The 17211-nt window shown below is 48.3% G+C and overlaps 1 pseudogene; it reads left to right on the top strand.

Moving 5' to 3' along the window:
• LOC115110243 (gap junction gamma-1 protein-like) overlaps positions 1–16695 on the top strand; it is a 48736-nt pseudogene extending 32041 nt beyond the window's left edge.
• The last annotated feature ends 516 nt before the right edge of the window (positions 16696–17211 follow it).

Below are 17211 nucleotides of genomic sequence, written 5' to 3'. Positions count from 1 at the left end.
ACAACACCCATGTAGGATATATCTGGATACAGTATATCCAGTGACACAAACACATTCCCTCTCACTGGGCTCTCCTTCCATCCCATCCACACATGGAGACACGACCCTCCATGCTCAGCTGGCCTGCCTTAGGACAGGGTTGGGGACAAATCCATTTCAATCTCATTCAATTCAGGAAGTACACTGACATTCTTATTCCAATCCTCTTCTATGCTTTTCAATGAGGAAAATGTTGAATTGGAATTTAGGGCTCGATTCAATCCGTAGTGCAGAAGATCAGCGTTAAAGGCAATGCTTCCGTGTACATGGATACTGCATTCACGGTGAATGCTGCATATGTTGGCTCAATTGGAAATTACATTTCAATTTCAACCACGCTACAACACAGACCTTCCATCCTAACTTTCTGAATTGACTGGAATTAATATGGAATTGACCCCAACCCTAGTCCCAATGCTCCCTTGTCCTGCCTCAAATCCAACCCCATGCTCCCCTGTCCTGCCCCTACTTCCAGCCCCATGCTCCCCTGTCCTGCCCCTACCTTCAGCCCCATGCTCCCCTGTCCTGCCCCTACTTCCAGACCCATGCTCCCCTGTCCTGCCCCTACTTCCAGCCCCATGCTCCCCTGTCCTGCCCCTACTTCCAGCCCCATGCTCCCCTGTCCTGCCCCTACCTTCAGCCCCATGCTCCCTGTCCTGCCCCTACTTCCAGCCCCATGCTCCCCTGTCCTGCCCCTACCTTCAGCCCCATGCTCCCCTGTCCTGCCCCTACTTCCAGACCCATGCTCCCCTGTCCTGCCCCTACTTCCAGCCCCATGCTCCCCTGTCCTGCCCCTACTTCCAGCCCCATGCTCCCCTGTCCTGCCCCTACTTCCAGCCCCATGCTCCCTGTCCTGCCCCTACTTCCAGCCCCATGCTCCCCTGTCCTGCCCCTACCTTCAGCCCCATGCTCCCCTGTCCTGCCCCTACTTCCAGACCCATGCTCCCCTACCCTGCCCCTACATCCAGCTCCATGCTCCCGAGGAGGACCAGTGTTTCTCTGGCTGCTGAGGTTACATTGAGACACAGCTGTCCCCTCAGTCCTCACCAGGACACACACTCCACTGCTCTGCTCCGTCTGTTGGGAGACTACATACACAGATGGTCCAGAATCTGTTGTGTATGGGGATGGAGTCTGGGGTTTCAAATGTCTGTCGGTCGGTCCATCCAGACCTGTTCAATGCAGGGTATGATATGATGGCGGTGGTGCGTGTCCATAACAGGGAATATAGTGGCATGGTTGCATTATGATGCATCGTAGAAAGTGCATCATCACCAGCGGGGTAATTTGCACAGAGTCTGCGCAGTGTGTGGTAGAGATTAAACTAGGTTATGTAACCAACTATCCCCTAGGACTCAGCCCTAACCCATCTGACCTTGCTCCTAACCCCTCTCATTTGGGCCTCAGTTTGTCTGTTTGGCTCTGAGCTATGCTACGAGCGTTGTGGAGTTGATATAAGAGGAGTGCGTACAGAATGATGATACACTATTGCATGGTCTGTGACATCTCTGCCTGTGGCTTTAAAATCATTGATCCGGACTAAAAAAGTTCAAAAACACGTGCAAAGGTTAGGGGTATTTTCTGCTAGAATGATTGAGAAAGGGAAGGCCAGGATGTGGGGGGTGGTAGGATGGTAGGGGGAGGCAGCTGGAGACGTGCCCATGTTGGAGGCTCTCGCATGGGCAGCTGGTGGTATGACGGCCCCAGGCTGCTAGTTCTTTCCATGGCGCTCCAGGCCTGTGAGTGCAGGAAGAGGCTAGTCCTGACTGCAAGGCAGAGGACACTCTGGCCATCTAACATGGTGCCATCTTACATGCTGCCATTTTACATGGTGCCATCTAACATGGTGCCATCTAGCATGGTGCCATCTAGCATAGTGCCATCTAGCATGGTACCATCTAGCATGATGCCATCTAACATAGTGCCATCTAGCATGGTGCCATCTAACATGGTGCCATCTAGCATGGTGCCATCTAACATAGTGCCATTTTACATGGTGCCATCTAACATGGTGCCATCTAGCATGGTGCCATCTAGCATGGTGCCATCTAACATAGTGCCATCTAGCATGGTGCCATCTAGCATAGTGCCATCTAGCATGGTGCCATCTTTTATTTATTTATTTTATTTCACCTTTATTTAACCAGGTAAGCAAGTTGAGAACAAGTTCTCATTTACAATTGCGACCTGGCCAAGATAAAGCAAAGCAGTTCGACACATACAACGACACAGAGTTACACATGGAGTAAAACAAACATACAGTCAATAATACAGTAAAAAAAACAAGTCTATATACAATGTGAGCAAATTAGGTGAGAAGGGAGGTAAAGGCAAAAAAGGCCATGGTGGCAAAGTAAATACAATATAGCAAGTAAAACACTGGAATGGTAGTATTGCAATGGAAGAATGTGCAAAGTAGAAATAAAAATAATGGGGTGCAAAGGAGCAAAATAAATAAATAAATTAAATACAGTTGGGAAAGAGGTAGTTGTTTGGGCTAAATTATAGGTGGGCTATGTACAGGTGCAGTAATCTGTAAGATGCTCTGACAGTTGGTGCTTAAAGCTAGTGAGGGAGATAAGTGTTTCCAATTTAAGAGATTTTTGTAGTTCGTTCCAGTCATTGGCAGCAGAGAACTGGAAGGAGAGGCGGCCAAAGAAAGAATTGGTTTTGGGGGTGACTAGAGAGATATACCTGCTGGAGCGTGTGCTACAGGTGGGAGATGCTATGGTGACCAGCGAGCTGAGATAAGGGGGACTTTACCTAGCAGGGTCTTGTAGATGACATGGAGCCAGTGGGTTTGGCGACGAGTATGAAGCGAGGGCCAGCCAACGAGAGCGTACAGGTCGCAATGGTGGGTAGTATATGGGGCTTTGGTGACAAAACGGATAGCACTGTGATAGACTGCATCCAATTTGTTGAGTAGGGTATTGGAGGCTATTTTGTAAATGACATCGCCAAAGTCGAGGATTGGTAGGATGGTCAATTTTACAAGGGTATGTTTGGCAGCATGAGTGAAGGATGCTTTGTTGCGAAATAGGAAGCCAATTCTAGATTTAACTTTGGATTGGAGATGTTTGATATGGGTCTGGAAGGAGAGTTTACAGTCTAACCAGACACCTAAGTATTTGTAGTTGTCCACGTATTCTAAGTCAGAGCCGTCCAGAGTAGTGATGTTGGACAGGCGGGTAGGTGCAGGTAGCGATCGGTTGAAGAGCATGCATTTAGTTTTACTTGTATTTAAGAGCAATTGGAGGCCACGGAAGGAGAGTTGTATGGCATTGAAGCTTGCCTGGAGGGTTGTTAACACAGTGTCCAAAGAAGGGCCGGAAGTATACAGAATGGTGTCGTCTGCGTAGAGGTGGATCAGAGACTCACCAGCAGCAAGAGCGACCTCATTGATGTATACAGAGAAGAGAGTCGGTCCAAGAATTGAACCCTGTGGCACCCCCATAGAGACTGCCAGAGGTCCGGACAGCAGACCCTCCGATTTGACACACTGAACTCTATCAGAGAAGTAGTTGGTGAACCAGGCGAGGCAATCATTTGAGAAACCAAGGCTGTCGAGTCTGCCGATAAGGATGTGGTGGTTGACAGAGTCGAAAGCCTTGGCCAGATCAATGAATACGGCTGCACAGTAATGTTTCTTATCGATGGCGGTTAAGATATCGTTTAGGACCTTGAGCGTGGCTGAGGTGCACCCATGACCAGCTCTGAAACCAGATTGCATAGCAGAGAAGGTATGGTGAGATTCGAAATGGTCGAAATGATCTAGCATGGTGCCATCTAACATAGTGCCATCTAGCATGGTGCCATCTAGCATGGTGCCATCTAACATGGTGCCATCTAACATAGTGCCATCTAGCATGGTGCCATCTAGCATAGTGCCATCTAGCATGGTGCCATCTAACATGCTGCCATTTTACATGGTGCCATCTAACATGGTGCCATCTAGCATGGTGCCATCTAACATGGTGCCATCTAACATAGTGCCATCTAGCATGGTGCCATCTAGCATAGTGCCATCTAACATGGTGCCATCTTACATGCTGCCATTTTACATGGTGCCATCTAACATGGTGCCATCTAGCATGGTGCCATCTAGCATGGTGCCATCTAACATTGTGCCATTTTACATGGTGCCATCTAGCATGGTGCCATCTAGCATGGTGCCATCTAACATAGTGCCATCTAGCATGGTGCCATCTAGCATGGTGCCATCTAGCATGGTGCCATCTAACATAGTGCCATCTAGCATGGTGCCATCTAGCATAGTGCCATCTAGCATGGTGCCATCTAACATGCTGCCATTTTACATGGTGCCATCTAACATGCTGCCATTTTACATGGTGCCATCTAACATGGTGCCATCTAGCATGGTGCCATCTAACATGGTGCCATCTAACATAGTGCCATCTAGCATGGTGCCATCTAGCATAGTGCCATCTAACATGGTGCCATCTTACATGCTGCCATTTTACATGGTGCCATCTAACATGGTGCCATCTAGCATGGTGCCATCTAGCATGGTGCCATCTAACATAGTGCCATCTAGCATGGTGCCATCTAGCATAGTGCCATCTAGCATGGTGCCATCTAGCATGCTGCCATTTTACATGGTGCCATCTAACATGGTGCCATCTAGCATGGTGCCATCTAACATGGTGCCATCTAACATGGTGCCATCTAGCATGGTGCCATCTAGCATGGTGCCATCTAACATGGTGCCATCTAGCATAGTGCCATCTAGCATGGTGCCATCTAGCATGCTGCCATTTTACATGGTGCCATCTAACATGGTGCCATCTAGCATGGTGCCATCTAGCATGGTGCCATCTAACATGGTGCCATCTAACATGGTGCCATCTAGCATGGTGCCATCTAGCATGGTGCCATCTAGCATGGTGCCAACTAGCATGGTGCCATCTAACATGCTGCCATTTTCCATGGTGCCATCTAACATGGTGCCATCTAACATAGTGCCATCTTACATGGTGCCATCTAGCATGGTGCCATCTAGCATGGTGCCATCTAGCATGGTGCCATCTAACATGGTGCCATCTAGCATGGTGCCATCTAACATGGTGCCATCTAGCATGGTGCCATCTAGCATGGTGCCATCTAGCATGGTGCCATCTAGCATGGTGCCATCTAACATGGTGCCATCTAACATGGTGCCATCTAGCATGGTGCCATCTAGCATGGTGCCATCTAACATGGTGCCATCTAGCATGGTGCCATCTAACATGGTGCCATCTAGCATGGTGCCATCTAACATGGTGCCATCTAACATGGTGCCATCTCTCTGTTCGCATTCACTTTGTGTAACTTTTTCACAGTCACACATAACGTATTCCACCTCTAGCTCATACACACACACACACACTTTGTACACTTTCACTTTCCTCCTCCACATGCACAAACACACACCTACACACAGATATAACACACACACACACACACACACATTCTAATCCTCACACCTTCCCATTCCAGAGAGACAGTATGTTAACATCCAGGGGTCTGTTACCCAGATCTTCCTTTCACACGGTGATGACTCAATGACAGGTGTCACTCGAGATCCCCCTCTGCCACAGCTAGCGCTGACAGATAAGAGACACAAAATGCACATTCAAGAAACAGAAAACTGGACTGGGCTTACACAGCAGAAACCTCCAAAAATAACAAATGTATGGTTAACAGGTGCTGGAGCACTTAAAAAAAACAGGCAGACATATTTATCTTCTTACACTCGGGCTTTATTCAAACACGTATACTGACATCTGACGGATCCTCAGTGACGTCTTCCTCAGATGAAAAGATCCCTGTCTGTGTCACACTGTACTCTAAATTACAAGTCACTTAGTGCCGTTTATTAGCCTCGAACTGGGTGAATGTACAGTATGTTTGTGTCTTGGCAATGTGAAATCATGTGTTGAGCAGAGGGATAACAGTGATGGTTCTATAAAGACGGTGTGTTTAATGATGTCATGCAGGAGAGGAAAGGCCAGAGCCAGACAAGAGTCCAGACAGTTGAAGGACAAACTGCCTAATGGCTCAATGTGTTGATGTCAGCTCAGCTCCTCGGGTATGAAGTGCTAACACTGGTGCAGTACTCACTTTTCTGTTTTGGGGAGGAAAATAAATAAATATATATATATACAGTGGGGCAAAAAAGTATTTAGTCAGCCACCAATTGTGCAAGTTCTCCCACTTAAAACGATGAGAGAGGCCTGTAATTTTCATCATAGGTACACTTCAACTATGACAAACAAAATGAGAAAAAAATTCCAGAAAATCACATTGTAGGATTTTTTATTAATTTAATTGCAAATTATGGTGGAAAATAAGTATTTGGTCACCTACAAACAAGCACGATTTCTGGCTCTCACAGACCTGTAACTTCTTCTTTAAGAGGCTCCTCTGTCCTCCACTCGTGACCTGTATTAATGGCACCTGTTTGAACTTGTTATCAGTATAAAAGACACCTGTCCACAACCTCAAACAGTCACACTCCAAACTCCACTATGGCCAAGACCAAAGACCTGTCAAAGGACACCAGAAACAAAATTGTAGACCTGCACCAAGCTGGGAAGACTGAATCTGCAATAGGTAAGCAGCTTGGTTTGAAGAAATCAACTGTGGGATCTTTTTAAGTGGGAGAACTTGCACAATTGGTGGCTGACTAAACACTTTTTTGCCCCACTGTATATACAGTGTTACTGTACTACTGTAATGTGAGACTGGTGTTAAAAACACTAGTACACAATTGTGGGAACATACACACTCACACACACACACACACACGCACACAAACACACTCTAAACAGCAGTATGCACAGCATTCCTGACATCTACAGTACCTCCTCTATCCTAGGCAGGCCTTTTATGGTCACAGTGATCAATACTGCACATGTTTTATGGTGAGTCCAGGCAGGCAGCTTCAAACATTCCCATCTCTAACTTTCACTCCCTTCCTGCTCCTCTCCTCTCACTCCTCTCCTCTCACACTATAGGAGACACTAACCAGGGGTCTGAGGAGCTCCAGCTCAAGCTTCCCTATGGGCCCTGGTGAAAAGTAGTGCACTATGTAGGGGATATGGTACCATTTAGGACACAGCCTACAGTATGTCTACTAACAGCCAAGCATCCACTCCCTCCAGCGTTCAGCAGACCTATATTGGCCTCCCTCTATCTGAGTTCCCAAACTGTGAGAGGGAAGGAAGGTCGCTGTGGAGCTCCTTTTAAACCTCAGCCTAAGCTCTTATTTCATGGTTGGGTTTACCTTTCAGTCCGACTCACAATGAGCCATGCACCATTGGAGCCACTTAGCAATGAAATATATATATTTTTTTTGTGGACGCGTCACTCTGTGCAGAAGGCAACCTGGCTCTTGACACCTGGCTAATGTGGGTCTGAGGTGACTCCATGCTCCACTTGTTTTGGCCAGGCCGCCTGCTGGTTTAACTGGTGCAATTGGACTGCCTGGAGCCCACGGCTAACTTACATAGACAGGCTTACATTTACATTTACATTTAAGTCATTTAGCAGACGCTCTTATCCAGAGCGACTTACAAATTGGTGCGTTCACCTTAAGACATCCAGTGGAACTGCCACTTTACAATAGTGCATCTAAATCTTTTAAGGGGGGTGAGAAGGATTACTTTATCCTATCCTAGGTATTCCTGAAAGAGGTGGGGTTTCAGGTGTCTCCGGAAGGTGGTGATTGACTCCGCTGTCCTGGCGTCGTGAGGGAGTTTGTTCCACCATTGGGGGGCCAGAGCAGCGAACAGTTTTGACTGGGCTGCGCGGGAACTGTACTTCCTCAGTGGTAGGGAGGCGAGCAGGCCAGAGGTGGATGAACGCAGTGCCCTTGTTTGGGTGTAGGGCCTGATCAGAGCCTGGAGGTACTGAGGTGCCGTTCCCCTCACAGCTCCGTAGGCAAGCACCATGGTCTTGTAGCGGATGCGAGCTTCAACTGGAAGCCAGTGGAGAGAGTGGAGGAGCGGGGTGACGTGAGAGAACTTGGGAAGGTTGAACACCAGACGGGCTGCGGCGTTCTGGATGAGTTGTAGGGGTTTAATGGCACAGGCAGGGAGCCCAGCCAACAGCGAGTTGCAGTAATCCAGACGGGAGATGACAAGTGCCTGGATTAGGACCTGCGCTGCTTCCTGTGTGAGGCAGGGTCGTACTCTGCGGATGTTGTAGAGCATGAACCTACAGGAACGGGCCACCGCCTTGATGTTAGTTGAGAACGACAGGGTGTTGTCCAGGATCACGCCAAGGTTCTTAGCGCTCTGGGAGGAGGACACAATGGAGTTGTCAACCGTGATGGCGAGATCATGGAACGGGCAGTCCTTCCCCGGGAGGAAGAGCAGCTCCGTCTTGCCGAGGTTCAGCTTGAGGTGGTGATCCGTCATCCACACTGATATGTCTGCCAGACATGCAGAGATGCGATTCGCCACCTGGTCATCAGAAGGGGGAAAGGAGAATATTAATTGTGTGTCGTCTGCATAGCAATGATAGGAGAGACCATGTGAGGTTATGACAGAGCCAAGTGACTTGGTGTATAGCGAGAATAGGAGAGGGCCTAGAACAGAGCCCTGGGGGACGCCAGTGGTGAGAGCGCGTGGTGAGGAGACAGATTCTCGCCACGCCACCTGGTAGGAGCGACCTGTCAGGTAGGACGTAATCCAAGCGTGGGCCGCGCCGGAGATGCCCAACTCGGAGAGGGTGGAGAGGAGGATCTGATGGTTCACAGTATCGAAGGCAGCCGATAGGTCTAGAAGGATGAGAGCAGAGGAGAGAGAGTTAGCTTTAGCAGTGCGGAGCGCCTCCGTGATACAGAGAAGAGCAGTCTCAGTTGAATGACTAGTCTTGAAACCTGACTGATTTGGATCAAGAAGGTCATTCTGAGAGAGATAGCGGGAGAGCTGGCCAAGGACGGCACGTTCAAGAGTTTTGGAGAGAAAAGAAAGAAGGGATACTGGTCTGTAGTTGTTGACATCGGAGGGATCGAGTGTAGGTTTTTTCAGAAGGGGTGCAACTCTCGCTCTCTTGAAGACGGAAGGGACGTAGCCAGCGGTCAGGGATGAGTTGATGAGCGAGGTGAGGTAAGGGAGAAGGTCTCCGGAAATGGTCTGGAGAAGAGAGGAGGGGATAGGGTCAAGCGGGCAGGTTGTTGGGCGGGCGGCCGGTCATCACAAGACGCGAGATTTCATCTGGAGAGAGAGGGGAGAAAGAGGTCAGAGCACAGGGTAGGGCAGTGTGAGCAGAACCAGCGGTGTCGTTTGACTTAGCAAACGAGGATCGGATGTCGTCGACCTTCTTTTCAAAATGGTTGACGAAGTCATCTGCAGAGAGGGAGGAGGGGGGAGGATTCAGGAGGGAGGAGAAGGTGGCAAAGAGCTTCCTAGGGTTAGAGGCAGATGCTTGGAATTTAGAGTGGTAGAAAGTGGCTTTAGCAGCAGAGACAGAAGAGGAAAATGTAGAGAGGAGGGAATGAAAGGATGGCAGGTCCAGTTTTCCTCCATTTCCGCTCGGCTGCCCGGAGCCCTGTTCTGTGAGCTCGCAATGAGTCGTCGAGCCACGGAGCGGGAGGGGAGGACCGAGCCGGCCTGGAGGATAGGGGACATAGAGAGTCAAAGGATGCAGAAAGGGAGGAGAGGAGGGTTGAGGAGGCAGAATCAGGAGATAGGTTGGAGAAGGTTTGAGCAGAGGGAAGAGATGATAGGATGGAAGAGGAGAGAGTAGCGGGGGAGAGAGAGCGAAGGTTGGGACGGCGCGATACCATCCGAGTAGGGGCAGTGTGGGAAGTGTTGGATGAGAGCGAGAGGGAAAAGGATACAAGGTAGTGGTCGGAGACTTGGAGGGGAGTTGCAGTGAGGTTAGTGGAAGAACAGCATCTAGTAAAGATGAGGTTGAGCGTATTGCCTGCCTTGTGAGTAGGGGGGAAGGTGAGAGGGTGAGGTCAAAAGAGGAGAGGAGTGGAAAGAAGGAGGCAGAGAGGAATGAGTCAAAGGTAGACGTGGGGAGGTTAAAGTCGCCCAGAACTGTGAGAGGTGAGCCGTCCTCAGGAAAGGAGCTTATCAAGGCATCAAGCTCATTGATGAACTCTCCGAGGGAACCTGGAGGGCGATAAATGATAAGGATGTTAAGCTTGAAAGGGCTGGTAACTGTGACAGCATGGAATTCAAAGGAGGCGATAGACAGATGGGTAAGGGGAGAAAGAGAGAATGACCACTTGGGAGAGATGAGGATCCCGGTGCCACCACCCCGCTGACCAGAAGCTCTCGGGTGTGCGAGAACACGTGGGCGGACGAAGAGAGAGCAGTAGGAGTAGCAGTGTTATCTGTGGTGATCCATGTTTCCGTCAGTGCCAAGAAGTCGAGGGACTGGAGGGAGGCATAGGCTGAGATGAACTCTGCCTTGTTGGCCGCAGATCGGCAGTTCCAGAGGCTACCGGAGACCTGGAACTCCACGTGGGTCGTGCGCGCTGGGACCACCAGATTAGGTGGCCGCGGCCACGCGGTGTGGAGCGTTTGTATGGTCTGTGCAGAGAGGAGAGAACAGGGATAGACAGACACATAGTTGACAGGCTACAGAAGAGGCTACGCTAATGCAAAGGAGATTGGAATGACAAGTGGACTACACGTCTCGAATGTTCAGAAAGTTAAGCTTACGTAGCAAGAATCTTATTGACTAAAATGATTAAAATGATACAGTACTGCTGAAGTAGGCTAGCTGGCAGTGGCTGCGTTGTTGACTTTGTAGGCTAGCTGGCAGTGGCTGCGTTGTTGGCACTACACTAATCAAGTCGTTCCGTTGAGTGTGATAGTTTCAACAGTGCTGCTATTCGGGGGCTAGCTGGCTAGCTAGCAGTGTTGATTACGTTACGTTGCGTTAAAAGAACGACAATAGCTGGCTAGCTAACCTAGAAAATCGCTCTAGACTACACAATTATCTTTGATACAAAGACGGCTATGTAGCTAGCTATGTAGCTAGCTACGATCAAACAAATCAAACCGTTGTACTGTAATGAAATGAAATGAAAATGTGATACCGGGTTGTTGAGTGAGGAAGTTCTATTCGGTAGACGTTGGCTAGCTGTTGGCTAGCTAGCAGTGTCTCCTACGTTAAGGACGACAAATAGCTGGCTAGCTAACCTCGGTAGATTAAGATAATCACTCTAAGACTACACACTCTAAACTACACAATTATCTTGGATACGAAGACAGCAAAGACAACTATGTAGCTAGCTAACACTACACTAATCAAGTCGTTCAGTTGAGTGTAATAGTTTTTTACAGTGCTGGTATTCAGAAGACGGTGGACGTTTGCTAGCTGGCTAGCTGGCTAGCTGCTGGGCAGATAGCAGTGTAGACTACGTTAGGACGACGAAATACGATAATTACGCAATTATCTTTGATACAAAGACGGCTATGTAGCTAGCTAAGAATAAATTGCTAAGATTAGACAAATCAAACCGTTGTACTATAATGAAATGTAATGAAAAGTTATACTACCTGCAGACCGAAGTGCTCGGATGCGACCGCTCGCTCCAACCCGGAAGTAGAGGAGGCTTCTCCTCTCCCACACACACATACATTTTAATACAGCACTACACACAACACCACACCACACTACACTACACAATGCCATTTACACACCAGAACAACACCGTTAAGTCAACACAATCTGCACCTCACACAGAGGGATCACTAAGAGGATTCCCAAAAAGAGAGAGAGTGTGTGTGTGTAAAATGTGTTCTGTGATAGATCAATTCCTATTGGGATTATTTTGGCTCCTCTCTGCTACATTTGAGCATATTTTTCTTAGGTTTGATATCCTATTGTTTGGTTTGATATCCTACAGCCCCTCAAAATAACCCCATTTATTTCACTGTGCTGAAACTGTGTTGTTGGGTTGGATCGTGTATTCTTTTGGGGTATACCAGAGACTATAATGGATTTTATACATGTGGAGATTGCAGTCTGTCTCAATTTCAGAGATAACACTTGTTTGGATTTATGCTTTTCTATCTGTCTCCTCTCCTCCGTAATTCATCTCTGACTCCTGCTGTTGAACTTGAAGAAGTGAAGCTCATTGGTCTAACTCGATTTTATACATGTGGAGATTGCAGTCTGTCTCAATTTCAGAGATAACACTTGTTTGGATTTATGCTTTTCTATCTGTCTCCTCTCCTCCGTAATTCATCTCTGACTCCTGCTGTTGAACTTGAAGAAGTGAAGCTCATTGGTCTAACTCGACTATCTCTACATTCTCTGTCAAAATCCTCTCACTCATCCGCTTTCATGATAAGATATTGCGCGCTCGTACTTCTTTGCTCTTCCTTCGAAATTTTTGAGACATGTTGGTAGACAGTACGTTATGTATAATCTCCTTTCATATTTGACTAATTCTCTCTTTTCTCTCTCTCATCCCTCTGTCTTCATCTCTCTCCCCTCTCTCTCTTCATCATCCATCTCTCTCTCTCCTTCCCACCTCTCTCTTCATCCATCCCTGTCTCTCTTTATCTCTCCATCTCTCCCCCCACCCTCTCTTTTCATCCACCCCTGTATCTCTCTCTCTCTCTCTCTCTCTCTGTTTCCATGTCTCCATGTAGAGTCTGTGAGCAGGTGAGTGCGGGACCCTGTCTGCCCCACTGTCCAGTGACATAATGAGCTGGAGCTTCCTCACGCGGCTGCTGGAGGAGATCCACAACCACTCCACCTTCGTGGGGAAGCTGTGGCTCACCGTGCTTGTCGTCTTCCGCATCGTCCTCACCGCCGTCGGGGGAGAGTCCATCTACTATGACGAGCAGAGCAAGTTCGTTTGCAACTCGGGCCAGCCGGGCTGCGAGAATGTCTGCTACGACGCCTTCGCGCCGCTATCGCACGTCCGCTTCTGGGTCTTCCAGATCATCCTGGTGGCCATGCCATCTCTCATGTACATGGGCTACGCCGTCAACAAGATCGCCCGGCTGGACGAGGACAAGGGCGGGGGAGGGTTGGCCACTGAGACAGGGGGAGGGGGTGGAGGGGGCTACACCCACCGGAGGCCCAGGAAGATCTGCTTCGGGGCGCGGCAGCACCGGGGTATAGAGGAGGACCGGGACCAGGACCAAGAGGATGACCCTATGATCTACGAGGTGCCTGAGCCCGAGCCCCTCGCCGGGTCGACCCGCTGGCCCCGCGGCCCAAGCCCAAGGTACGCCATGACGGGCGGCGGCGTATCCAGGGTGACGGGCTGATGCGTATCTACGTGCTGCAGCTGGTGACTCGCACGGCGCTGGAGGCAGGCTTCCTGGCGGGCCAGTACCTGCTGTACGGCTTCCGTGTGATTCCTGTGTTTGTGTGCTCCTTCGAGCCCTGCCCCCACAGCGTGGACTGCTTCGTGTCACGTCCCACGGAGAAGACCATCTTCCTGCGCATCATGTACGGCGTCACGGTGCTCTGCCTCACCCTCAACGTGTGGGAGATGCTGCACCTGGGCATCGGGACCATCTGTGACATCCTCCGCCGTCGCCGCTGCCCGCCCCAGGAGGACGAGTACCAGCTGGGGCTGCTGGGACCCAGTGTGGCGGTCTCCGTGGGGGTGCCCGGGCCGGAGCCGGGAGCAGGGGGAGGGGTGGTGGGGGATGGGGGTGCTGAGTACGTGGGGTACCCGTTCTCGTGGAACGCCCCGTCAGCTCCACCAGGCTACAACATCGTGGTGAAGCCGGAACAGATCCCTTACACAGACTTGAGCAACGCCAAAATGGCGTGCAAGCAGAACCGGGCCAACATCGCCCAGGAGGAGCAGCAGCAGTTTGGAAGCAACGAGGACAATTTCCCCACGGGAGGGGAGGCCCGCGTGGCCCTCAACAAGGACATGATCCTGCATGCCCATGACCAGCTAGAGGCAGCCATCCAGGCCTACAGCCAGCAGCATAGGGCAGAGGAACACCTGGGGGACAACCATGATGACAAGCCCCAAAGCAACATCACTCAGGCCCAGCCACAGCCTCAGCCTCACAAGGAGCGCAAACACCGCTTCAAACACGGCAAGGGGGGCAGCAGTGGAGAAGGGACTGGAAGCAGCAGCAACAGCAGTAGTAGCAAGTCAGGGGTGGGCAAGCCTTCTGTGTGGATTTGACCCCAGACACACACAAATAGACAAACACACACACACACACTCCAGCCCTGGCCTGAGCCAGCACTGACGGAGCCCCATATCCGTGTAGTGTATGTGTCAGTGAGGGAAGGGGTGGTCCCGAAAACACCAGCGCCAGCCCTGAATGGAGGGCTGAGGTAGTGGGATGTCATGCTGTCTTTCTGTGGATATTTCAACACCATGTTGTGCCTTTAAAAATCCCACAAGCTGGAGGAGACTAGCCTACAGTAGTAATATGTCAGTGTGGACAGGTGAGGAGAGGTGTGTCAAGAGCACTAGGGATTTTTCGGCAGGCAGTTGTGTGTCTTGGTTGTCGCTGTCTAACCTACAAGACCCCGACACAACTCTCTGAAACAGTCTCTAGTGTTTCTGAACTCTTCCAGTTCTGAAGCAGACACTTGTTCTCTGTTGTTTTCCTACTGTCCCGTCTTCCAGTAGCCTGACGACTCACACTAAATTATTCTGTAGTTCGCTGCATACTTTAGTCTGAGCCTGCCATTATTGAAGTCGTTTGTGGTGACGAAGGGCACGTGGGGCATTGTACAAACAAAGTCATTAGTGATTGGATCGTCTCTAACCAATCAGAGTCCATGAGGAATTTTCAAACTGAATGTGTTGGCATTCGGTGAAGGATTGGGGAGGTACTCAGATCCAGACTCATTGAGGAGAAGAAACTAACGTCTGTGGGTGTGGTGTAGCGTTTGGCCGGAGCAAGGATTCTTGGCAGCCAGGCAAGTCTTCCAGAGGATATTGGGCTGAGAAAATGACTAAATCGTTATCACCATCTCTTTTTGGGGATTTCTGATCCATTTATTTATATCCCGTCCATTCTCTTGGTGATCCTGATTTCCATGCCACATTTTGATCAAGATAATCTGCTGGCTGACTTTCTGCAAAGTCACAGACTTCATAATACATTGGCATCAGAATGAATGGACATCATAATGCAATGACATCGCAATACAAAGACCATATAAAACAATGACTTTATAATGCAATGACATCATAATGTAATGAATGACATTGTAATACAAAGACAGTATAAAACAATGAATTTATAATGCAATGACATCATAATGCAATGAATGACATCATAATACAAAGACAGTATAAAACAATTACTTTTAATGCAATGACATCATAATGCAATGACTTCCTAATGCAGGGATAATATTGAAAAGGTCAATCACAATGTAGATGTTCAAATTCCCTGAAGGCTATTTTCTCTCCAAGGTCACTGATGTTTAATGTGTGTGTGACTTTATATTTGACCCAGGCCAAGTCTTTGAGTGCATGCATCTTCCAGGTGGAGGGACTGATCATGGCTTGATCAGATGAAAGTGGTCAGGGAGATGGTTGATGGAGACAGTCTGGTGAAGAGGGCTACTCTTGTAGCCACTGGAGTTCCCCTCCTTCACAATGTGTATGAGAAGCAATTATTCTCACCATTAATTAATACCATTTATTGACACCTCCCTGTGTAAACCTGCACTCTTTTCACTTTATTTTCTCTGTGTTTCTCTGTCACTAGTTCTTTCCATTTTGCACCTGTGTAAGGTTTTCTCAGTACTGGGTTGACATTTTATCTGTCTGGTTATTGAGTGCCCCCTGGTGGTACAGCTTTTAAACTAAGGATTTATCATCCCGTTAGTACAATATTACTTACTTTAATTTGGTATCTTACTAGTACTTACTAATTTCGAGTTACCAATGATCACCCAACATTCCAAACACCTGAAGTTAGTCTCTTCAGTTACACAGTAGCCCACTGTTTCCTTTTCAACCTCTTCCTTCCAAGAGCCTTCCTCACAGTGTTCAATATGAGACCAACAAGGCTGGAATAAAAACAGCTCTCCAAGCTAGCCGTGTTGATGAAGATCTGCCTCTCTGTTCTCCTCTGTCCAAGTATTTCTCTGAACTGCCATATAGGCTGTGTCCCAAATAGCGCCCTACTCCCTATGGGCCCTGGTCAAAAGTACTGCAATATATAGGGAATAGGGTGCCATTTGGGATGAAGCTATAGAGACCAAACACTGTTAGTGTGATGACGGCAGCGTCACTGCCATTGCCAAGACAACGTTAGGCTACTATGCAGCCAGGTTGTCATGTAGCTTTGCTAAGGAATACTGTGGCCATGCTACCTGAATCACAAAGGAGAAGAACCTGTGTGCTGTATGTAAGACCAATCCTTTGTATTTTTTGTAAAAGTCGCTCTGTTTTCTATTATGTGTAAGTGTGTTTCGGTGTGTTTTGGGAGGTCTAATGTAGCAGAAGTTAAATTGGTTTCCGTTTTGTTTTTTGACCAGTGGTGTTTTTCAAACAAAACTTTTTTTCTTCAATAAAGATTTTTAAAATAAACAATAATGATTGTTTTTACAGATAATTTCTTCTATAATTGTTTTTCTTTCATTGCCTTCAAATTGTACAAATAATATATTTTTTATAGGTACAATAGTTGTGTTTCATGTGGTTGATGTGTAAAATAAAAAATGTAATTGCCAAATGTATCCTTGTTTGGAAATAGACTCGTATTTGCCATGTAGCAAACTTCTGGGCCCATATTCAGAAATCATCTCGGGGTAGGAGTGCTGATCTAAGATCAGTTTGGCCTTTTAGATTGTAATTACACTCCTCAGTGTACAAAACATTAAGAACACCTGCTCTATCCATGACATAGACTGACCAGCTGAATCCAGGTGAAAGTTATGATCCATTATTAATCCCACTTGTTAAATCCACTTCAATCAGTGTAGGTGAAGGGGAGGAGACAATTGAGACATGGATGTGTGCCATTCAGAGAGTGAATGGGCAAGACCAAATATTTAAGTGCCTTTGAATAGGGTATGGTAGTAGGTGCCAGGCGCACTGGTTTGTGTCGAGAACTACAACACTTTTGGGTTTTTGATGCTCAACAGTCTCCCGTGTGTATCAAGAATGGTCCACCACCCAAACCGCATACAGTCAACAAAAGTTCTGAGTAGTGCTGACCAGCTGTGTGTATAGGAGCGTGCCAGGTT

Source organism: Oncorhynchus nerka, linkage group LG26 (genome assembly GCF_034236695.1).
Source record: "Oncorhynchus nerka isolate Pitt River linkage group LG26, Oner_Uvic_2.0, whole genome shotgun sequence".
NCBI lineage: Eukaryota > Metazoa > Chordata > Actinopteri > Salmoniformes > Salmonidae > Oncorhynchus > Oncorhynchus nerka.
Note: the sequence above shows the minus strand (reverse complement) of the source record. Positions and strands in the feature narration are given on the sequence as shown.